The sequence below is a fragment of the Odontomachus brunneus genome, unplaced genomic scaffold, assembly GCF_010583005.1.
Source record: "Odontomachus brunneus isolate Ranch 3 - 2012 unplaced genomic scaffold, Obru_v1 Obru_scaffold_106, whole genome shotgun sequence".
NCBI classification, from domain to species: Eukaryota; Metazoa; Arthropoda; class Insecta; order Hymenoptera; family Formicidae; genus Odontomachus; species Odontomachus brunneus.
In genome coordinates this window covers 1214836-1240276 of record NW_022639556.1, presented here as the reverse complement: position 1 = coordinate 1240276, position 25441 = coordinate 1214836, and the positions used below count along the sequence as shown (strand labels likewise).

General features: G+C 37.7%; 1 protein-coding gene across 2 annotated transcripts in view; it reads left to right on the top strand.

The window, feature by feature from the left end:
* Positions 1 to 1079: 1079 nt before the first annotated feature.
* Positions 1080 to 25441, top strand: part of LOC116849096 — a 431109-nt gene continuing 406747 nt past the window's right edge. For both annotated transcript variants that reach the window (XM_032825896.1, XM_032825895.1), the window contains exon 1: positions 1080 to 2250. The gene's annotated coding sequence lies outside the window, so the exon portion shown is untranslated. The remainder of the gene's footprint in view (positions 2251 to 25441) is intronic.

Genomic DNA, 25441 nt, shown 5'->3' with positions numbered 1-25441 from the left:
GCGATCTTCGGAATATATCGTGAGTACGTTATTATAAAGTACTCTGTTTGATTTTCGATATACACAGTCGGTACTTGTCGCGGCGTCTATTGCACTTCTCGTTAACATCGACTCGCTCAAATAGTAGTAGAATCGGACAATCGTCGGATTTATTAACGAGGAGTTAGAATCGCGATGATAATACGAGAAAAAGAGAAAGACAAAACGATGCTAGAGATATACGCGACGTCGGATCTCGTGCGGTCCGTCAGTGAGAGTGAGAGAAGTGTAGCTACTGGAGCGCATCCTTATCGAACCGCGATATCGTTTACGTTTTGGCGCGCACTTTCGGCACTGCATCAGTGATTGCGCGGCCATCTTATACATCGATCTTTTCGTGACGAGCAGCCTACACTGACATATCGCGATCGACATCCGTGTTCTACGCTCCGTGTTCTACGCCTCTTTTGTCTATCGAAAGTGAGTCTGGCGCGTAAATAAATATCGGGAGTGCCGAAATAGCGATGTGCGATCTTCGGAATGTATCGTGAGTACGTTATAATAAAGTACTCTGTTTGATTTTCGATATACACAGTCGGTGCTTGTCGCGGCGTGTACTGCATTTCTCATTAACATCGACTGGCTTAAGGGGATGCTGAAAACTTTACCGATAGAACACTCACAGTTTTCTGCAAAGTTTACGTCGTATTGATTACACAGAATTACAAATGCTTTTAATGCTTTCACCATTTACTATGGAATCGTTCAATCACCGCGCGAGTAAATTGCTTACGTGAGTGAACAGCCGACGACACGATTACGTCTGCGCTGTATGTTTGGGAAGCTCTGATGTAAACAATCGACGTTGGAAAGAAACGGAGGTAACAATTCTCAATGAAGCGCGCGGGCTTCAGTGGGGGCGACGGAGAACAGTGCGCGGTCGCGCGGACGGATCTCGTGCGAGTGAGACGGGTCGGAAGCGAGGAAGAAGGACGACGGGCACGGTGCACGACGATGCACGTGGCGGGAGAGACGGGTGACTCCGTGACTGGCTCGGATCGGAGCGGTAAGCGTGCCGAGCATGCGCACGCCGCGGTCGCTTCTCAGTCTCGCCGCGACGCTTGCGGGAGTCGGTTCCCGCATTTCGTGGCGCTAATTCGATTTGAACGCGTCGCTCGCGCGTCGGTGGAGGCGGTGCGGTGCGGGTGCGTCGTGTCGCGTCACGTCGCGTCGAGCCTCTCCGAAAATTTCGTTGTCGCGACGGTGTCCTTGGTCGTCGCGGGAATAAGGCACTGTTCCAGGAAGACGCCCGAGCTGCTTCTGGCTAGTGTTTATTCCGTGATCGTTTGTCTCTGGTGCGCGATCGGTCGTTTCGTGTGCGTCTCGTGTGACACTCAAGAGAGGTGCGGGCAAGAGGTTCAGTTGATCGAAAGTGATACACACAGTCGGCGACCCGACACCCGTCTTTCGTCTTTTTTCTGCCCTCACGCGTCGCGAATTCGGGCTTTACGGGAGATGCCGGGATCGTCGATATTTATTCACGTTGGCTCCGTGTGCGCGAAGATCTTCGTGACATCGCGACCACCGGCATTCCGCGGAAACGTGTACGCCGTCGACGAGGTGCTCGCGCCCATGACGACAATCAACAAGCACGGCGACTAACGGATGCCCTCCACGTGACACCCTGCGAGATACACAACGCCAGGCGCTTCGAGTCCGATTGCTGCAGTTTTTGTTGCGAGCTTGTGCGTGCGAGTTCGAAGCCCGGAAACGTCGAATTTGCGAAGAGAGTTAAACGACGATTAGAAGTACAAGTTCCATGAACTGCTTGCAGTCATCGAGACGCGACAAACTTCAGTCTTCGCGGTGATTGGTGGCATGTCAGTCGGATGAGTGGATGGCAGTTCCTTCCATCCCCCGTGACATCTGAGACCACGGAAAAGTGTCGCGATCACGTTTTCATTCCCGCCGCGTCCATCGAGGAGCAGAATTGCTCTGAATTTCGCGGAAGTGTGACGTTACGAGGAACCAGGATTTGAGTGAGGCTCCGGAGCATATTTCCGCCGGGAAGGAAGGCGGCGTAACCGCGGTGATATAATCGTGTGATCGCTTCGCGAAGACGCCGCAGTGGCTGGTGATTTTCTTATGTTGGCCGTGTCGCGCGCGCGACACGTTTGTACAAGTGAATTCCAACTGGCCGCCTCGAACACGTGGATGCACGCCGCTGTTTCGTCTTGAGCCGGCGTGGTCGTCTGCACACGGAATCCTCGGGTGAGTACAGTGCCTACGCTGTTCGAAAATCTTGTCGACAAAGTGATATCCGAGAGGTAGCAAATGTTTGCTCAGTCGCCTCACTTCCGTCTCGATCTCCATCTCTATCTCGTTATCTATCGTCGTGCTGACGACGCGCCGCGAAAGTCACATCGAGATAAATTTGACACATTTTGGTAGTCGCGTCGTGAGACGAGGTTAGTTGACTATTTATAGGTTATCTTGTGTCTCGTCTCATTCGCGCCCTCGCAATCGCGGCGAATCGCAATGATTTAAAGCGGATGTCTGTTTAGTTGTTGCCGTTTTGAAATTGCAACGCTCACTAGGCGACACTTGGTGGGTGCGTATTTATTTTTTACATGACAGTCCCAATGTCAAAGAAAAAACATTTAACGCGGAGGAACTTGAAGAATGCGTAGGTACGGTGATTCATTTTTATTATCTGGAGTTAGGCAGAGGGCAGGATTCCGAGTGAATCAGTGTGGTTGACGATGATTTCCCGATAGAGTTAGTAGATACATGCATTTCGTGTTAAAATGTAAAACAAATAATAAAATATGAAACAAATAAAAATTAGATTTGCCTAATAATTTAAGCTGTTACAAGAAAGATATATTGAGCTGTTAAAAATGTTATATTGAGCTATTAAAAAAGAAGTTACATTGAACTTTCTGAGCTCCGATTCACTCAGGTGAGGAGCATATCTTTTTTTATTAGAATATTTTCGAAATTGAGTTCTGTGCGATTCAATTTAGAATTTGAAAAGCTTGGGCTAATGTAAGTCTTGATTCGGAATCGTATTTAATTTGAGCTTTGCACGAGATTCCGTATTATAGTAATGAACAGCTAGAATTTTTTAACTAGAAAAATTTACAGCTCAGGTGCGAGGACCTTGAGAATAGAGAAAACGTTTGTATATTAAAATATCCTTTCATTTTATATGTACTATTTATATTTTAGAAACTATTTAGAAATGTACTATTAAAACACTTACCATATTTCCATTTACTAAATTTCTTAGTAAGATATTATTGATAGTCTGTTCCTAAAATATACTACTAAAAACATATTAAAATTGAAAAGAATTTATGTGAAAGACAATTATAATATTATTTCCTTGTAGAACATGTTTGAAAATTTCAAGATTATAATTAGGATTAATCTTGTGAGTATGGGAACAGAGATTTTATTAAAGAATTAAAGTCAGCTTAGAAAAAATCCATAGATTAACAGATCCGTAGATTAATTTTAGTCAAAATGATCCAGGGAGCAATAATATTCCACTTATGCTCGTTTCTGCGAACGTCGATTAAAGTTTAATTTGAGTTTAAACTCTATTTGGACGAATACTTGAACTTGAGTTAAGGGTTTAATGAAAACGTTGAGAGAAACATATATTAAAAATTGATCAGGACCCGTAGGCGTATATATCGAGAGATTCATCAATTGTGCAAGCCCTAACATCGATTGATTCTTTTTCTGCTTAGGACTAGGAATATTCTGCTGTTTTTACGAGATCTTTTCTTTTTTGTTTTAAAAACTACCCATCACAAGTACCACAATAATGTCTTATGACAATTTAATTTGCTAGTATATCTTTTCTTAAAAAAGCATAGCATTGCATTGCATAAGTCCACTTAATTTTTTAACAGTTATTTTTGACTCCGTTTATAATATGTTCTATGGATAATTTGAAGAGGATTAATAAGCGTAAATGACAATTGCGTTTAATTCTATTTGATTCACGTATTCACTTTTTGTGGGTCAAATGCCGCGAATAAAACTTTGTTCTGGAGAGAATATTTTATAATTGTCTTTCACATAAATTCTTTTCAATTTTAATATGTTTCTAGTAGTGTATTTCAAGAACAGACTATTAATAACGTTTATCTTGCTAAAAAATGTAGTAGATAGAAACACATAGCAATTGTTTTAATAGTACATTTCTAAATAGTTTCTAAAATATAAGTAGTATATATAAAATAAAATCGAATTACACTGATTCACTTGTGAGATTCCTGCTTCCTACCTAACTCCAGACAATAAAAGTGGATCATCGTGCCTGTACATTTCTTAAGTTTCTCCGTACTAAACGTTTTTTCTTTTTAATATTGGGACTGTTATCAACATTCACCGGATATTACCTCGTGAGTATTGCAATTTCAAAATTGTAACAATTAAACAATAGCAAGTATGCATTAAGGAACTACACGGCAGGATTCAAAATATCGATTTTTCAGAAATAATATGTTTTTCAAAAGCATTTGCCATGATCATACTTATGTCAATATGCAACAGAAGAACTGCAAGAGAATTCTCGCAGTCAAAGTTTAACAACGTAAATCAAAGAGAGAGTCGAAGATCCATACACACGGAAAGAATTTTATAGTAAACATTATTATAGAATTTTGAAGGGAATGGAATAGATCGACATTTGACAGTGATAATTTGCGGTATATCGCAATATCGGTATATCGTATATACCGGTATATCGTATTTTTGACAAATATGTCAAATGTGTCGATTTATTTCTTTCCCTTCAAAATTTTATAATAATGTTTACTATAAAATTCTTTCCGTGTGTCTTCGACTCTCTTTTTGATTTACCTTGTTAAACATGGACTGCGGGAATTCTCTATTGCATGTTGACATAGATATGATCGTAGCAAATCTATCGGAGTATTAAGACAACAAAACACGAGTGAAACAGTCGCGTGGCATACAGGTTTGCGCCGGCTGGTTAACATTACTATCTGACAATAAAATGCACGACTTAAATGCTCCGTTTTGTTTTTTATCGCTCGACACACGTAATACTATGACGTCAGTTGAAAAGTCATTTATATTCTACATCGGTGACTGGCAAGAAAATAATCGGCGAGCATCGTGAAAACACTGAGAAGTTACTCACTGGAGCAGAAACTATGCGCGCGCGCGTTACTTATAACTATCAAACGCCCCAAAAGCTCGACGTATTATTTATCGAGGATATTCAGTCTCGAGCGAGGTAAAGCCAATTAGGAATTCGATAATATCGAAATATCGATATATCGTGGATCAATATCGATAATTTGTCGACAACATTCTTGCTCCGATATATCGTTATATCGATATCAATTTCAACGATATTTTATGATTTGCAATTTGTCCCGCTTATAACCGGTTTCTCCGGCATTATCGATTAAATCTTCACCTGAGTTTTAACTCTTTTCAAACAGACTTAAACTCAGGTTAAGGTTAAGGTTTAATTCGGCGCCGATGAATTAGGTCTTTCGTACGCGAACTAACGTAACTGTAAACATAAGACATTTGAACTGAAGAGTCAATCAGGATATTACTTTAGATATTCTAAAAGAAGGTAGAATTGACGGTAAATCGGATCTAAACAGAAGCAGAAGTAACTGGACTGATTAAAATCCTAGTTATTCAGTCTGAATTTTAAGATTTACTCGTGTTACTTATACTCTTCGTGATTTTTTTTAGAACGGGAGACGGACACAAATTTTAGCGCTGGAAGAAGAGAGCGACTTGTGAGAAAATTTGTGTGTTATGTTGTTAATTTTGAAACAATTTTTTAATTTCGTAACTTCCGAAAAAAGTAAACTTCTAAAATGAGAGTGATGAAAAAATGTAACTAGTGAGTATTATAATGAAAAAGAATAATTTAGACAAGCGAACAGAAAACGATTTCAACTGGAGAGACTCTCCCTCTTTCCCGTAGCAACTAATATTTCTTATATTTCATAACACATAATTGATCTTTTTTTATTTCCCCCCCTCTTCTCCCTAAAACTATATAATTTTTCTGTTCAATAGCCGGGGGAGGAGGCTAATTAGGTCCTCCACACACTTAAATGAGTTAAAAAATGATTACTTAAGTTAGATAATTAAAATTTAAATATCTTGGTAACTAGACGTTTCCGCACCTTCACATTTGTATCGATTACATTTATTAAGTATTACATACGTGTAAAATGTCATTAAAATCGGTCTTGGGTGTCAAAGTAAAGTCTTACTCGTTTTACAACGGAAAGAAAACAAACCAGTAGAAATTGCATAAACTAAGGAGTTTCACCTCATTACATATTTTCGATATAAGTAGCGATATTTCTTGAAATGATCGATATTCCTGATCGACGATAATATCGTTATCGATATTTCAAGAAATCGTTGCCTTAATTGCGACATCGTAAATGCGCACGATTGCAAGTCACGCGACGACGACGACGAAAATCTCTCTCTCTCTCTCTCTCTCTCTCTTTCCTATCGCGTCGCCCACTGGAGACGAGTTCGGTAACCAAACGACCAGGCGAGATCGTTAGATCGGTCGCGGCCACTGATCGCTCGATCATCCAATTAAACGCGACAGCCGATCGACGCGAATCGCCGCGGTGATATCGCGGATTAAGCGGCCGGCGTAACGGAAGCGGGGCGCGTTGTTTACAGCAGCCAGTAGCGGAGTTACATCTTACATCTCGGCTCGAAGCGAGAAGCATGCCGTCCGGCGTAGCGACGCGAGAGCACGCCGGTGATTCGTAATCGTTCGATTTATCGACGTGGCGATCGGTATCTACCGCGGCGACTCGCTCGGCCAGTATACACTCGCCGCTCGATGCTCGAAGGCGAAATCCTGATTACGATTCCGCTCGATGCCGCGGTGACATCACCACGAAATCATCATGCTCTTGGAATGTCCAGCCGATTAAATCTCTGCGCGTCTGGTGTGACGTTACCTACTTCAGGAAAACAAATCTTCTTTCTTTTGTTTCTCGTTTGTTTTCATACGTCGCACTGTGGATCGACACACGGGAAAGAGCAGACACTTGATTTTCGCACTATTTGATGTGTTTAATAACAACACCCCTTTCCTATATATGAATAACAAATACACTCGAAAATGTTTTCCAACGCGCATATAACTCGTGTATAAAGTATAAAATATTGCACAATATTTTCAAAACATCGTGTATCGCTTTAGAATTTTCATTAGTATGGGTCTTTTTAATATACAGAAAGAATTTAATTGAAGATAATGAAACGTTATATAAGTACAGCCGATGCGTTATTTTCTTTTGCGTGCTCATCTTATGTAAAATTTTTTTATATTTTTTGAACGGGAACCTAAAGACAGTTAAGAATAATAGATCTGCAGAAGATTGTATTTAATGGAAATTAAAAATCAATGAATATCTTTCAAGTTTTAAAGACTTTTATCAACTTTAATAGTTCTCAAGCCATTTTTAAATGACAACGCGAATTATACGCATAGTTTTCTATGTACGGAAGAATGAAACTGCTACATTTTAAATAGCATTAACACATGGTTGAAAAAACATTTTTTTCAGACAAACGGAATGTTATAATATGGAGAACATTTAGATTCAAGATATTTAAATACACGAGAGATGTGTTATATTATAAATTCCATAGGGAGAGAGAGAGAGAAAGAAAGAGAGAAAGAGAGAGAGAGAGAAAACGATACGAAAAGAAGCTTTTTACAGAAAAATATAACTCTACTGCTAAGAGAAACGTTTAGTCAGTTTATGTTCTTTTTTTTGAGTTACGGTTATCTTCAACAAAAAAATATTTCCTTGATAACTGTCTTAATATATATTCATCACAAATTTTAGAAAAGTTCAGTATCATATATTCAAGAGAAGAACTTTTATTCTCTTTACTGCACTGAGAGGAAAAATATCTAAAAATTAGTAAATATTTATTTGGTGGAAATGCTAACAGCATATTTACTTATAAATCTAAATTCTTTTATTTAAAAAGAATAAATAATTACTTTCGTGAAAAACTAAGGTCTTAAGTCTTTAAAGAAATATACATTTTCTCATTTGATTCATATTTTGTACTAATTAACTATGATTTATATTTTGTAGATAAATGCTGTTAATATTCTTATCATGTAAATATTGACTGATTTGTAGGTATATTTTTCCTCAGTGTATACACATAATAAGTAAAAATAATTGTTGTTTTAATTTAATACTCCTGATTGGATTATTAAACTTGCTAGGATTTAGAATTATGATATTATGATATTCAGTATTATGATAGATTTACGAACATATAAACTTATGACATACTTGAAACAAGTAACATTTATTTGAATACAGTATGTGTTCTTTTGTGTATAAGTCATACTTTCAAAGCAATATTTGACATGGGTGTTGAAAGACATGTGTTACGAAGATTTTTGGAAAAATCGATCGTTTATGATTGCTCATAAGTATCAAAGTAAATTTACTAATTACAATTCAATATAAAGAGGGGACATTTTTTGTTTGTTCGCGCATTTATAGTTCTACGAGTAGACTTAACCGAAATAGTTAAAAGTACTTACTGCTTACCGCGATAAATATACAGAATCGTATGTTGACGGAATCAGCTGATTCTTACGATTTTCATTTATTTACTCAGCAGGCCTGGTAAAACTCTGAATGAACATTGCTCAAACCGCAGCTGAAAATTATGAATATCTCGACGAGCTTTAAAAGTGGCGTGTTTATTTACGCTTACCTCGTAATACCGTCGCTGGCGTGGACGGGCGAACGCTCGTCGCACGCGCGGTGTTGTCTTGTATGCAATTAACACGACACGAGGACGTGTGATTCTTGAAATAATGATGCAAATATTTACACCCTGTTAGTTTTCATTCATCGTACCGTTCGTTGGTGGGTGGGGAGCGGGGAATCGTCACGTGCTGAAATGTCAGCTTGATGTAATCAAGGACAAACGACGCGGCGCAACGCAACGAGCGCTAAGCGTTCGTATGAATCTCCTAGATGACTCTATTATAACTGAACACGAAATATTATTACCTAAGATAGAGCGGAGTAACGCATCGCCTTAACGTCATATGAGAAAATTGATTATCGAATTACAAAGTAAAATAAAGATTAAAAAAAAAAATAAACTGTCTTCAAAAATTTCAAAAATCGGCTGGAAGGAATAGATATTGTAACCAGCTGAATCTTCTAACCAGTTTTTGAGGTTACTCAAGGCGATCAATTTGTTTATCAAGCTTTTGCTTATTATTTATTACAAGATATTAACGAATCAACACTTGTTAGCAGGCCGGAAATTGAGAACCGCTGACTCACGTTTGCCTAAAACTTTCTAAATGTGTAGATTCATTTCCTGAAAGTTTTGTGAAGATCGATCCAGTGGTTCTCGAGATATAATCGCGGACACACATACATACACACATACAAAGGTGTAGGTGTAGGTGTAGGTGGAATTGAGAACCCTCCTGTTTTAAAGTCATTCAAAAACTATTCTACAGAATAACTTCCCCGAAACGATTACCGCGCACAAAGAACGATAATGGTACTATTATATTTTTCAATCTACGTGCACACAGATGAAGAAAACGTTTTATCCTTCGTATGAAAATCAATGCGGTAATAGTGACTGGATTCTCGCGTCTATGCGCGCTCGTTGCGGTTGCACTTTTCACAAGATTCGCAACGCGGCAACTTGCGCGAAACAGACAGTCATCGTGTCAGTCGTAAGTAGTCGTAATGCGATTGCGAAACTTAAAGCTCCCTCCGCGTAACATCGACAATGGCAACGCTCTCTTGATTCCTCGATTCGAAGCGGGAGGGCGAGTTATTTCTGCGAGGTTGATCGCAGCGGAGAAAGACAATTTCACTCTTCGCGATGAAATTCTCACAGACGATTAACATAACTGTTGTCTTCTCTGCGCGGGAAATAATATTATTTCTTATATATATATATATATATATATATATATATATATTAAAATTATATATTATATACAACTTTTATATATAAAATTATATTAGTGCACTGATTATTTCTTTAATGAGTGCCATTAACATATTTACTTAAATCTACATTCTCTTTATTTAAATCTAATATTGTTTACCTAATTTAAATAAACAATATTTGGTTTAAATAAAGAGAATATAGATTTAAGTAAATATATATATATATATATATATATATATATATATATATATTAATCAAGGAAATATTTGTTGATTTTAATGTAATTTTTCTTTCAGTGTGTATATAATTTGTATATATATTTAAATTATATATTTCTTAATTATAATAATAATATTTTATTATAATTATCTTATAATAATAAATAAATTATAATAAAATAAAATTTTTATAATAATTTTAATGTACAATTTTTAATAATATGCAGAGTATTAAAAAAAATGTGAACACTTATATGGAGAATTTGGTTAAAAAAAGATGTTAACACTCACACGGAGAAAAAGTTATTTCCATATAAGTGTTAATTTAAGTTTTCCGAAGCATCCTGTCTAAACAGAACTAAGAAAACAGATGTGGAAGGTATTTTAAAAGGTATTTTAAAAACTTACTAGGGGCATGAAGTGATAAAGTAAAGTAAAAGTATCAACGACGGGACGTACCTAATTTTGAACACTTTTATTATCTTGGTCTTCAAATACTAATATCACAACTTTTAACATAGAATATATATACATATATAGAATATACATGTATGTTCTACATTAAAAGTTTAGTTATTCGTATTTAAAGACCAAAACAACAAAGATGTCAAGGTTAGGTACGTGCTTCCGGGAAAATTGTTACTTCTATCTTAACATATTTTCCTCTAAAGATGGAACCATCAGAAATTTAGAGAGTCAGTCCTGTAGGTCGTGATACGGCAAATAGTAAGTTTCTACTTTGTTGCGTTAGGCAACGTTCGCGCGAGATACCGCGCTGAGTCGTGAATGACGTTTATCACCTTTGAGTAAATATCAGAGCTACTCCTTCTGAGAACGGGGAATCACACGGATATCTACTCGTCGTGTGTACGTTTCAGCATATCAGTTGTGATAAGACTCCTATAATTTTTGAAAATTAATCCACGTCTCGTCATATCGGCTTATCGGTGAGCAGCATTGACTGTGATACAGTTTTCTCGGTTTTTCAGTAGTAGCGAAAGAAAGAAAGAAAGAACCTCGCGATCATCGATTATCCATTAGGAACGACCACTGTTTGGACGACTGTATCATTAATTAATAGCGCGCAGTGATCACTCCGTTATTTATTATGGAAGAGTGACAATGCGTCTTCCTTTGTTCGCGGTTACGGACGACAAGGGCTATAGACTTCTTTATACACACACACATACATACACATCGTCGCATTCTCAACGAGACACATGGTCAGCACGTGTGGTCGTTCTTCCGAAAAGTTTCATACTTTACGATACTGACACGCTCTGATGACTTAGAAAGTATATTTTTTGTTTGGCTTATTGCTTTTTACGAGTTACGCTAACGTTCATAACCGAAAAATTACGAGCGTATTTTTAATTGATTCTATTTATCAATGTCGCCTTGTCTTTATTCAGGATATTTTAATGTCGACGATCGATTATTGTAAAAGGAACGGCCGATTGTAATTTTTAAAAGTCTATAATTTTCCAGATTGTTATTTTTGTTAATTGCTGATGTAAAAAATTTATACGGTGAAAACATTGACAAACAAAAATATCTAAGAAGTAGAAAATGTTTATTTGGTGGGTGCTAATAACTTATTTACTTATATCAATATACAATATTTTTCAAGTAAGATATATTTTTTTGAAACATTAGGTATGTAAAGTTAGCATCTAAATATTAGAATTCGATAATTTTGAGTAGAGTTTCAGTTTCCTTTTGAAGAGTATAGTATTTTTATGTTCACATAAAAAGAGTTTCGACAATTGAAGTTCTAAAATAGCAATTAAAAAATAAGATGCTAACTTTATATCTAATATTATAATAGAAGAGTTCTGAGTAGCTTATTTGATGTCTTTAGACGTTTTAATGTTTTATAGGAAAATAATTTAAAAAAAAATTTTTTTTTTAATTTAATAAAGAGAATTATCAAAAAAATATTCTTCGTTGAAGATAACCATTACTTAAAAGAAGGAGAATAAACTGAGTAATTGTTTTCCTTAACAGTGTAGAATAACATTCTTTTGTGTGTAGTTCGAAAATTCTGAATTTTGTTGTTCACTTTGGCGCACTTCAATAAACTGTTTACAGACTTTCAATAAACTGAATTACAGACGTTCCTTGGAAATTTTGCGGCTCCCATGGGAAACCTTTGATTTTACGCAATGACTTATGTAAAATCGAAAAGAGTGGAGACAAGAAGTGGAAATAATTGTCGGGCTGCGCTCGCGCGTACGGGATTAATTGCGTTGTCGATGACTCCGGCACCTCGTCGCTTCCTTCTTGATCCTTTACAACTTTTACGCGCCTCCGCGCGCGGAGTCCCTCTCGTGTCCCCCGCATGATTTACATCCCGCATTTATGACGCAACGTAAAATCGCGCGAAACTTTCCGCGAGCCAACCCCGACGCAAGACCGACGCCGGGAGCGCTCCTCTCCTCTCCTCTCACTCGCTCGCGCGCGCCTTTAAACGCCTGTATATCTCGGTGGCTGATGTGTGAAATATTTATGCGCGATCCGGGCTTTATTCGTCGGACGCGAGTGCCGCGAGGAGCAGCGGTAATACGTTTGTATCGTCGTTGAGCAAAATAGGAAAACAGGAGCTTTCGCGCGCCGCAAGCTCTCCAAGCGCGGCACGCCTCGCGTCGCGGCTCCAAGACGCTCGTTTAAAAGTCCGCAATCGTGCCGACAGTATTTTTGCTGCTTCAACTCTTGGTTTATCGCTTGGAGAAGCGCGCGCCGCAAACTCCTTGTTATAAAGGAAGGTGTCTAAAAAAGATTGATTCATCCTCCAAAATAAGTAAAGGAAATAGTGTTTTTTTGTAGATTTTTACTTGAATACGATAAAACTACTAAACAAAAATTTATGGTATTTCGGGAACACCTTGAAAATTGAGCATTGACCTAATATATAGGGGAGACTGGGACTATATGGCCCGAAGGATATGTTGCTCATGTGCTTTTTTAGTATTTATCTTGAGAGAAATAATAAGTATAAAATTACGAAATGGTCCTTTTAGAACATAAATATTTTTCCCTTAGTTTTAAAAATAATAATATTATAGAATTATATTATAGGATAATATTATATCGAAACAATATTATAGTTAAAAAATATAAAAAAAAGATTTAGTAATAGTAAAAAATTTTCGAACTTTTCAAAATTTTCTATTAATATTCTCCATCGTAACTGAATAAAATTAAGCGATATATTACTAGCTAGAAATTGAAATTTTTTGCAAATGATATACTGTTTCTAGTAATACATGCAATGTTTATTCACAAAATAATTGAAATACAGCATATAGTCGGACGAGGTAAAGTTGATCCATAATTAGGAAGGCTGTAGAGAATATTCTGGGGCTATTAATCAGGATATTTTATATATGGTCTTCTTATCCTGCGCTATTGGACAACTGAACCCGCTACCAAGGCAAGGTGACTATGTTCGTATTTTGGTTATTACAAAACATAGTATACGATTAATAAGATCGTGATGGATATTAATATATAGAAAAAGATTGCTTTTGTCATATTTATTAGTAGATCACAATAATCAGTTACTTGAGAAGTCGTAACTTCGAAATTCTAAAATATAGGCTGTCTAACCTCAGTCTCCCATGGAAATTCTGTTGATATATGGAGATATGACAAAACGCAACCCTGTGAGTTTTAGGAAAGGAAAGAAGGGTCTTATATGTGTGAGAGAAAATGTAAACAAATATATATTAGGGCGGCTTAGGTAGATTACATAAAGTCGAATTAAAGAAATCATTACAAAAATGCATCCAGTAAGATGAAAAGTATGTTTGTATTTGTTGAGTAGCATTATGAGTAAAAATAAATAATTTGAATATTGAAAAATTAAATAAGCTCAGTTTTGTTAAAAGCAGCAGCAGTATTAAAAGGTAAAAGAAGTACAGACTTAAGGGAGCTCTACTAATCCGATTAATTAAACCTAACCCCCTTTCCTCACTCAGGTTCACATACACAACATTCTCCCTTGCAAACACCCAGATAGATAATCCTCTGTATTTCTAAATACAAACACGCTTTTATCGTATTCAGAAGATAAAAGAATTTATAAGAGATACTATTCTTTTTTACTTACAATTTTGTGGGCCGGTCTTTTTTTAGACAGCTTCTTATCGCGCTTGCAAATTCACGCGAGCGAGCGAACTTCTAACGCAGTCAGTCTAACGTTAATGGCGCGAGAAGGAGGCGATCGTGCGTGGGAATTTAATTTTCTTACCGCCTGCCGGCCGGCCGCGAGCGCGGTAATGACCGGTACTTATTGTGTCATTGGGTCATATTTCTCGAGGAATTATGGTTATACCGCAGCGCGCTTCTTTGAAATCGAGCCCGCGAAGCCTATCGGCTGTCCCTTCGACGAAGGACGGCCCTAAAAGCGACGACCCCCGTTAACCGGGATTACTGTCGACGGCGATACGAGGTGTAATAATCTTATAATCCTTTACGGGAGCTCTTGAAAAATTCACCGCGATCTGGAAAGGACTGGGGATTAAGGTTTCAGGTACATTTAAACCTGTAAATCCGTGAATTACGAAACTAGAAAGAGAGCTGTGCATGATAATAAACACGGTCATTGGGTAAATCGAACATAGCGTGGATCTCTCAATGAAGAACAATTATAAAGTAAAATTAATCCTTTAAGGCTCAAGTATCGATTCTGTTGGAGTAAAATGTTTTCCTTCCTAAAGTAGTCGTAAAAGTCACCTCTGATGAAGAGTTTTATGACCCGAGTAAATTGATCGTCGAGAAGTGTAATTTTTTAAACATATACATAATTATGTGCATTTATATGTGTCTATTGTATTTGTTACAAGAAATACAATATATCATACACATGCAAGAAATTTTATTCTCCAGCTAGTAATACATCGCTTAATTTTATTCACTTACTATGAAGAATATTAATAGAAAATTTCGTGACTCGAAAATATACTTTGCTATTACCAAATCAGTTTCTTATATTTTTTAACTGTAATATTATTACGACTTTAATGAAACTCAGGGAAAAGTATTTATGTTCTAAAAGAACTATTTCTTACGATTTTTTACTCTCTATTCCTCTCGAGATAAATAATAAAAAAAGCATAGGAGCAACATATCTCTGGGGCCATATAGCCCTAGTCTCCTCTATTCTGCTAACAAAATTTTTTTCTTGTAAACGTTGAAATGTAAAGAAAAAAGCGCGTTAATTACTTCTTTTATGAAGAAAGTTTGAATGCAATACATTTTCTCATGTGTCCCAATTTATTCAATTTTTGTGATGATTTAACACGCGACAAATGACACAACTTATCTATGTACATACATTTTATATGTATTACATATAAAATATGTCACCAAGAATATAAATTGTGTTATTTCAATGCTTAAAAATGGTGAATATAAACTCAATGCAGTTATAACACGTCAAGATATAACACAACGACGTTAAATTAACATATAGGTATGCTAAATGTTTAACATAAGAATTCCCATACAAAATGTATTTTGCTATGATAATAGCGAATGAATAGAGCCAGAGGAAAACAAAATCCGCAGATGTTAGGGAAAGCCAATTTATTTTCTTCGAACGACCAAACTTACAGATATATATTAACAGCGAATAAATATCAAAGTAGACAAACAAGAAGGGAAACGAACTTTTATGAGACTGCGTTGATTTATTCGTCCGATATTTCAACATCAAAGTATATTCTTCAAGTCACGATGGGGCTCTTCTTTCGGAAAAGTAGCCACCAATTTCGAATTAGATCGTGAGTTACAGTGGCGATACAATCAGGAAGCGTCGAGAAGCCGGCGAGTCGGTTGCCGCGATTAAAAACATAATAAAGAAAATCAATGAAGAAGATAGAGAAGGAGGAACATCTACCGATCGGGGATCGTGGCTCAAATATGCAAATGGCCCGTTGATCTGGTCGGGCTCTCACGTATGTGCACGCACACACGCGCCGCGGCGCGCACCGTCCTCGTTACGTGGCACAATCGACGATCGAGGAAATCGAAAGCAATTACGGCCAATTAAAGAGTAAGAGGCTATTGTCACCGGCCGGTGCGCCGATAACAGCGTTTCGCGCCACTCGTGCGTGAAATGGGACGGAAGGGAGGAGGAAAATCGAGGCGCGACACGATGAGACAGAGAGAGAAAGAGAGAAGCACGGTGCCGTGCGCTGATCACGAAAATATCGCGGCCAGCCGTCCACCGACGCGACGCCGGAAGCCGGCAGTGTGTGGAAAACAATGTGGGTGGTCTTCCATCGATAGAGCCGTCGATAGTCGCGCGATAAACTCACCCTGATGCCGCGCGGACGCATGTCGCTAGCCCGGGATCGATAGGCGATCCCGCGATACGCTGGACAATCGATTCTATAGATCGGTGCACTGAATGCGTTGCGTGTGGCTGAGTCGAATAAATAAATCAAGTCGGATATGCTCGAGGTATCTTGAACAGGGTGCATGTGGTCAACTCTTTCAATATAATCAGGATCACAACGCGAAGTGCTCGCGACTGGTTAACACACCAATCCGTTAATAACAGTCGGTGGATTTCAGCCAACGATTTAGTGTGCTGTTCAAATTGTTTATCATAAAACAAGAATTTATTTCGAGAGTGAAGAATTTGGAAATGGCGGAAATAAATGTTTTTTTGAGTAACATTTCTAAAATTTTGTGTGGAGATTTTTTTATATTGAAAAGAATCGAAAAAGATATTGCATGGATATTGCAAAGACACTTTGTATTTGTGTTGAAATGGATCAGTATAGAAATTTTAGCGTTAAATTTTTCATATATTAGTGTGTTAAATTAACACATTGTCATATTATTTGATTATTCTGTGTTGAGTTCATACTCACTATTTTGAAGTATTAAAATATATATGCAACATGTACATTCTTGATGATATATTTTTAATATAAAGATATGTTGTGTTTTTGTATTATTTGTTATATTTGTTATTTGTTAATATATTTGTGTGTTAAATTAATAAAAATAAGAATTGGGTAAAAATTTGTCAAATAAATAGAAATTATAGATTGGATCAATTGGGACATGTGAATGTGTTAAATTTAACATGGAATTTATGATACAGTACACTGAAAGAAGAAACAAAGATATATGCTAGAGGTTGCAACTTAGACACAGCAGATCCCTTTATTGAAGTGATGATGAAAAGTTGAGTCGAAAAGTCATTGATAATGTCTCTTGAGAACTTTTCGTGTCGTAGAAAGATTAGGCTTATTTGTAAAGATCCAATGAAATGAGTCATACCACTCGTGTCCCTTCTTATTTGTCTACTTTGATATTTGTTCTCTGTTAGTATATATCTGTAAGTTTGGTCGTTCGAAGAAAACAAATTAGCTTTCCCTAACATCTGCGGACTTTGCTTTCCTCTGGCTCTATTTATTCGTTATTATCATAGTAAAAGACATTTTGTGTGGAAGTTGTTGTGCTAAATTTTAGCATATCTATGTGTTAATTTAACGACGTGTTATATCTTGACTATTCTGCGTTGAGTTTATATTCACCATTTCTAAGCATTGAAATAACACAATTTATATTCTTGGTGACATATTTTATATATAATATGTACACAGAGTTATGTTATTTAGTTTATTTAAGTTATGTTATTTGTCGACATATTTGTCGTGTGTCAAATCACCACAAAAATTGGATAAATCGGGACACATGAGAAAATGTGTTAAATTCAAATTTTCTTGTAGTGCAACAATATTTCGGGGACTAATCTCTTAACTGAAAGAGATAGATTTACCCGACAAAATTATTTGAGTATCAGTAGCATTTTTGTGAAGTTAACTTTCGACTTTTGAAAAAAATTGTTCATTTAAATATGCTCTAAATAGTTTGTAGAAATATGTAGTGAAGGAATTTTCGTTTATAGTTATCCAGAACAAAAAGTTGCCTCTAAATATCGAGGGTATACGACTTCCTTAAGGGGGCTGCTTTCTAAATGAACTAAATTGAAGCTAAGTCGTTTTTTAATTTTTTTTATTTATTCTCTGTAACTTTTTAATTTTTTATTACAAACAAAAATTCTTTCATTACATATTTATACAAACGATTTGGAATATGTTTACGTAAAAATAAATTTTTTCAAAGGTTGGAGGCTAACAGAGGTAGTTTCCCAGTTGCGAAGTATCGAATGTCGTGCGCGACTAACATTTATTATATTTCACAAATACTTTAAGCTGCCAGTGTGCCGGTTTGCAAGCATCTGTGCGGGTGCAATTTATTTTAGATTTTTCTACATGAGCTCGCCAATAGAATGTAAATTCCTCGTTACGTTGATAAGTTTATAGACAAAAGGGAGCCTACGTGTGTCTTGGCGCCTCCGCTGCTGTAATTTATTGTTCGACGAGTTATTTGCTGTTAATCAATTTGTAGAAAGCCGATCTCGCGAGACATCCATCAGAAACGACGTTTAAGATGGACTGAATTGACGACCACGACGCACAAAAACAACATGACAACAAAACAACATGACTCGATACGCAAACACGAGTCATAAGGTTACGAACGAATTGGAGGTTCCGTTAAAGTTCACGATAATCAAATCAGGTGTAAACGAAGACGATTGGACAAGTGTGGTATCAGCAAAACACAAAAGGAATGATGCAAGATCACACACACGATGCAACTATCTGCTGAATTGACTTCGCATTCAGGCATAATAAAAAGCAGAAGTTGTCTACTTATCCATGGCACCGATTCGCAATCTCACGGGAGAAGTCTAGTCCCCGATCGGACGACGAGTCGGTGAGCGATGAATTGTGAGGACCGTGAGGAACGAAGATCCTGTAAGGATCATCGATACGTCTCCCTCTTTTCCTCTCTTTCTCTCTCTTTCGCTGTCCGCGGCCTTACGCCCCCTCTTCACCCCCGTTCGTCCTTACGTATAGCGAAATCGACCGCGTGTAAAACCAGTTCTGCGACTCGGGGATGGCAAGAGGATAGAGTACCTTATAGCTCGCGTACTCGCGACTGTTTCACAGCAAAATGGATCATGCCGGTCACGCTCCATTGTATGTTTCGCATACTTCTTCTCTTCATCGTCGTTCTCCTCATTGCATCTTGTATTCGGCGTTTCTTGTACTCGCCGGGACGTCCGACCTGTTTTCTGCGAACCTTGAAATTCTGAAAATACCAAGCGAGTTTTTGTCGCGGATTACGAATGAGGAGAGAGAAGAACGTTTCTTCCTCTTCTTCTTTTTTCAATTTCGGTGCAAATTGATTTTATAATTTTACTAAATTGATGATATATGCGGTTTGTAAAAAGATTCTTTCGCGTCCAAAATATACTTGCTTGAAAGCACTTAAAATTTTCACCGCAGGTAAAATAGAATATTAATTGGATAAATATATCTCGCGATGTGGAAACAGCCGTAGACGCCGCGCTTTACGTTAATAAATTGAATCAGCTTATCCTACGGCAAAAATGGCGGAACACGGTTGAACCGGCTGGAAAGTACGTTCGATTTAATTTCGCGTGCATCACGATTTTAACGTAATTCACAGTTACCCACGCTTATATCGCGGGGTTCAACGCGAACGCGCTCGCCGCGCGCGCGTCGCGACAAGATATCATAATTCTAAGTTCTACGATCCGTACAAGTATATCGGCGCTGCACTTTCGAGATCCTTTCGCGCAGGATTGAGACGGTAGATAAGGGCTCTCACAATGTAAAGCAGCCTCTTCCCTGACGCGATCCGAAGCCCGTAGAAGCGAGTCGGACGATCTCCGCGGATAACCGACGGCCGTCAGTGAAGTAGAAGTACAAGATACTCGCCGTTCAAAATGCAACGAGCTATCGCGGTGGAAGCACGACCACCGCGCGAGTTATTCGCCGCTCGAATGCCACGATGCAATCATTGCTGAAGGAGCACGACCACCGAGCGGTCGTATTAACCGCGCGCGCCGGCCGCGAGTTTGGGAAAAGTTTTATTTCCGTTGCGATATCGAGAGGGGAGAAAGGAGAAGAAGTATGCACCAGTAGTAATCAGTCCAGCTTCGGGATAATTAGCGCAGGAATGTTTGCGTTTTCCGAATTATTCGTATCGTCCTTAAAGAAGAACTCATACCTTGGCAGAAAAACAGAAACGCAGGAGCTAAGCAGAACTCTTACTGGTAGTTAGATGGTAGTCGATAGTTTTTGCTTCTATCAACGCGAGTTCTGATTAGATTCTGCCTTTCTGCTTTCTGCTCTTCTGCCAAAATGTGAATTCTCTCTAGGTGAGAATTTACTCACCTTGGCTTTCTCTTTAAGAAAGGATTCATGCCTTGACAGAAAAACAGAAGCCAACCAGAACTTGCGTTGATAAAAAAGCAAAAACTGTTGTCTGTCACCTGGCTTCTACTTTTCTGTTAAGGTGTGAATTTTCACTTAGAGGAAATTCCCACCTTAGCAGAAAAGTAGGAAGAGAGAAGCCATACTAGTGATAGTCGATAGTTTTTGCTTTTCTACCAAGCTGTGAATTCTCTTTAAGTGAGAATTTACATCTTTCGCAGAAAAGCAGAAACCAATCAGAACTCGCGTTGGTAGTCGACAATTCCTGCTTTTATATCAGCGCGAGTTCTGATTAATTTCTGTTTTTCTATCAAGATATGATTTTTTTCTAAATGAGAATTCACATCTTAGCAGAAAAGCAGGAGCCAATCAGAACTCGCGTTGGTTGCCAAGTGGTAGTCTACATTTGCTGTCTTTTTACCAGCGCGAGTTCTGATTGACTTCTGGTTTTCTGTTTCACTGTGAATTCTGCCTGCCGCAATTCTTTCTCCTGCGCCGCAACTTTGTTCCGAATTGTGTAAGTTCCCGACACTTTGTTTTTTGAAATTTACGTCGAGGTTCCGGGCAATTAAGCGCGTCTGATTCTATTTTTGGGGCACTGAAATTCCGAGTTGACACCGTGCGTCCCTTTCTAACATCGTTTTAAACAAACATCGCGTCGTGTCGGATTCGAGACGCGTCGTTGGCTTATTCTTTCGTAGACGTTGCGGCGACGCGCCGTTTGTTTGCATTACTGCAATAGCTCAGGCTATGACCCAAATATTTTGCTACCATCTTATGGGGTGCGGAGTAATTTACGTTAACTGAAACGTTCACGCGAGCATGGGCCAACCATAAACTCTCGTATTAAATTCTACGGATAGATTGCCTTTAAATTGCTCGAGAGAAGTGAAAGTAAGGGAAGTGAATTACGTCGAGCATTTTGGAAAAATTGGGATTCTCGAACGCATGCGCGTATACAATACACACACACACACACACACACACACATACTATGTGTGTGCAACGATGAAGCGTTAAACACCGACACGTTATTTACTCTGGGAGGAGCACCATCTGCTGCCTAATGGCGATTGTTTTCAAGAGTGTTATTAAGTTTTCGCATATCCGAAGTCACGAGGCGAATCGTACGAAACACGCGATAAACTGTAAATCGTGTGATAATAACTCTCGTCACGCAATCTTCACGATCACGTTATGTCGATATTCCCGCACGACTCCGTGTACATTTTACAAACGCGATAAATCAAGACGCGGCACTACGCTCGTTTTCATGCTTTCTATCTCATCGTTTCCCTATTACGCTCGTGCAGCATACGCCTACCGACAAAGTCGAGTCGGCTAAATGGCATGAAAACGGATTGCCGTAATTCAGGAAGAAAATGCATATCAGATTTAATCATATTCAACCTTTATTTCTTACTCGAGAAGTGTGAGAGCGCCGAGTCCCACGACGGCAAATAAACATCGCGGTGCTGTAACGTGAAATGTAAAGGTAGTGGTATTTGTTGTCGTCCAGACAGATACATTCTCTACAGTGTTGTCAAAACAATACATACTTCTCTGAAAAAGTATGTGAATCCACTCTCTCTGTAGTATATTTTAAAAGTTCTATTTTGACAAAAGGATCACTTTCAATTACTTTAAACTTTCACTACACTGCAAATCCGAGTGTGTTATTCTTAAACGCATAAACATGTAATTAACATAAACATGTAAATAACACTGAAACTTTTTCATACGTCTCTTGTTTAAATCACGTCATTTAACACGTTTATAATGTATAAATTAGAATTTTATACATTTGAGCGTGTTAAATGACGCGATTTGAGACGGAAGAAACGTGTAAAAATAGATTCAGCTAATTACACACTTATGTGTTTAAAAATAATACACTCGGAATGTAACGGCCGTTTTTATTAACATCAATTAAACCTTATTCTGACAAGTAACTCTCACTAAGCAATGGTTGATAAACTTTTTTTTATTCTTTGTTTATCTTTTATGGTTTGATATAGCATCCTAAAAGATTATTATTTACGCAAGGAAATGAGCGCAAAATTATTTTTAATCCTTATACACTTCATTTCAATATTATAAACTATGTCTCTTACAAACAACGCATTTTAGGAAGAAATGTTTCAGTCAAAAGTTATTGTGAGTGAACATTGGGTCGAGTTTCTTGAATCATGCTGTATCATAAAAGATCAGAAAACAAAATTGGCGTGTGTTATTTGGTGAAAGTTACTTGTTAGTTTATACAAACTTAGACAAAGATTTAAATTCAGATTAAGGTTTAATTGACGCTGGTAAATACGGGTGTAAATAGATCTTTTGTTGCTTTTCTGAGAACAAATTAATCACGCGTATCGTTGCTCAATAAAAAGATATTATTTTATTATATACCGTGTGTACATATTGAATAATATCATGTTATATTTTGACCAAGTTCTTGCACCTCTGTCATAAAGGGTCGTTTCCATTCCTTTTAAGATATACTAAAAAAAGCATATAAACAACATATTCCTGGGGCCATATAGCCCCTTAACGATTCAGGCAGATAATTGTATCGCTTTCGTTTATTAGTTGGACGAAAAAAGCAATTTTAGTTCAGGTAATTCAGGGGGATGATTCAGACGAAAAACTCGCTGACGAGAAATAATGCCTCTGTTATTGTGACCGAAAACACTCTGAATATTCTACATTAAAACACGGTTGCGATAACTGAAAGCAACTGATTGAGCAGAGACCTACAGGAATCTTTCTGTCCCTACAGTCAAGTTTTTCATTTGGTTCCTGAGTAACAGAAAATTCAGTTACACTAACGGAGTTGTTTTTTTCGCGCGGGATGGATATCATGGTAAGCTGCGCGTATGAGCCATAAAAACATTATGAAGTCGCGCAAAAATAACACAAAGGGGCCACACACTCGCGGATGGTACGTTTGATCCTTGAGCGTGACGAGGAATGCACTGAAGAAGGTATTCTTAACGATCTGAATTCCTGCGAGCTACTTCGGAGTCAATCGGTATAAGAGCCTTTCAGACGAGAGCCACGGCTCTCTCGTTATAAATTTCCCAGCTAATTATATCTAACGATTCAATAAACATTTTATTGCGTGCATTCCTACGGTGCACTCCCGCAAAGAACTCAATTTATCGCAACGCACCGAACTGATTCGAGGATAAATTGTAGGAGAACGACGGCTTCCGCCATTGTGATTTCTTACAGTTCTCATTAACATTCCTCGAACTCTCGCAATGATTGCGTCGGCGTGTTCCTCTGACGAACGGACAGCGATTTTTCGCTGTAACACCTACAATTTATCTTCCCTGTCTATATGCTGTTACATAAAAAAAACATTCTCGAGCCGCGAATGTGATGATTTATTGCATGACGTCAACAATTCTTGCATGTCGTATCAGAGGATCGCTAGATGAATCGCTCGATTTACGTATTAATGTTCACTTAATGCCTGATAATTTATTAGTCGACGATTTGTCGATCGTTTGGAAAAAGTGCTCGGTATAATCTGCGCACGATGTATGCCGTAGAAATGTTCTAACAGCTCTCATTTCGTTCGTGATTCAATGTAAAAGTAAGTTAATGTATGCACACATGCTGCTATGTGTATTTTTAACGGAGGTTAAATACTTTTTGTGGTTTTGTTTTTCCCATTCATATAATCGTGGTATGTTCAGCAACGGACTCTCGTCAAACGTGGTGTTTGCCAAAAATTTTGGTGTTCTAACGAGGTATTCCGCTCAAAGTCGCTCTCTATTCTTTCTTTTTCGAGCGTGAAGCCGGAACCAGCTATTCCGCGATGAATGTTTAGAGCCATTTAGCGGCCACTAAACACCACGGGTAGCCAACGTCCCGAGCAACCAGCTCCTTTCATCTCACGTTTCTCTCCATTGAACGCCTCGCAGCGGGTCCTTCAGTGAGAGAGAGACGGAGAAAGAGGTTGTAAGGAGGCCTTGCAAGGTTATCTATCTCTTAGCGAGGTCTACAAACTGCTTTCGAGTCTGCCTGTGTGGCCTGTATTTTGACAGCATTATGTCCCGAAGATTGCAAGACAACCAAGTGTTTCAAATAGTATTTATTTCAAGTATATCAATCCGGAAACAGTAGGAAGTAAAAAGAAATATGAAATAGTAAAAAAATATGAAATAGAAAGTAAAAAGGGGTATGAGAGAAGTTAATAAATGAACATTAACATGTAAACAAACATATATGCAAAACAAACTAAGAATCTCCTTTCCTTTTTGTTGGATAAAAACTTGGCTGCAACAACTAAGAACAATTGATTGCGTAGAAATTTCAGGAATTTTTCTGTTCTTACACTGAGGTGAAAAATATTTGAAAAATAAAAAATATTGACTTGATGGATACAAACAGCATATTTACTTAGATTTAAATTCTTTTATTTAAATAAAATAAACAACTATTTTCATGAAAAATTAAGGTTTTAAAAGAATGTACATTTCTATAATTACAAAATATCTGATATTAATATTAATAAATATGTTGTTAGCACCCATAAATAAATATCTTTTTACTTTTTAGATATTTTTTCCCTCACATACACATACACATCTAACTGAGCTTTTCATCTAGTTTTCATTCTTTCAACGCAACATTCAGCCACACTAACAGAATTATATTTTCCATGTATTAGGACCTTAACTTAGTTTCCGCCCAAAAAATACTGAGAAAAAGCATTTATTGTAAAAAATTTATTTAAATTATTTCAATGAAAGTATTTTCCATCACTTTCTACAACTTTTTGCCATCTTTCTGGCAACTGGGCGATACCATCTCGATAAAACGATGTTTGTTTCGAAGCAATCCATTCGTCCACCCATTCTCGCACTTCTTCAACATTTCGGAAGCGTG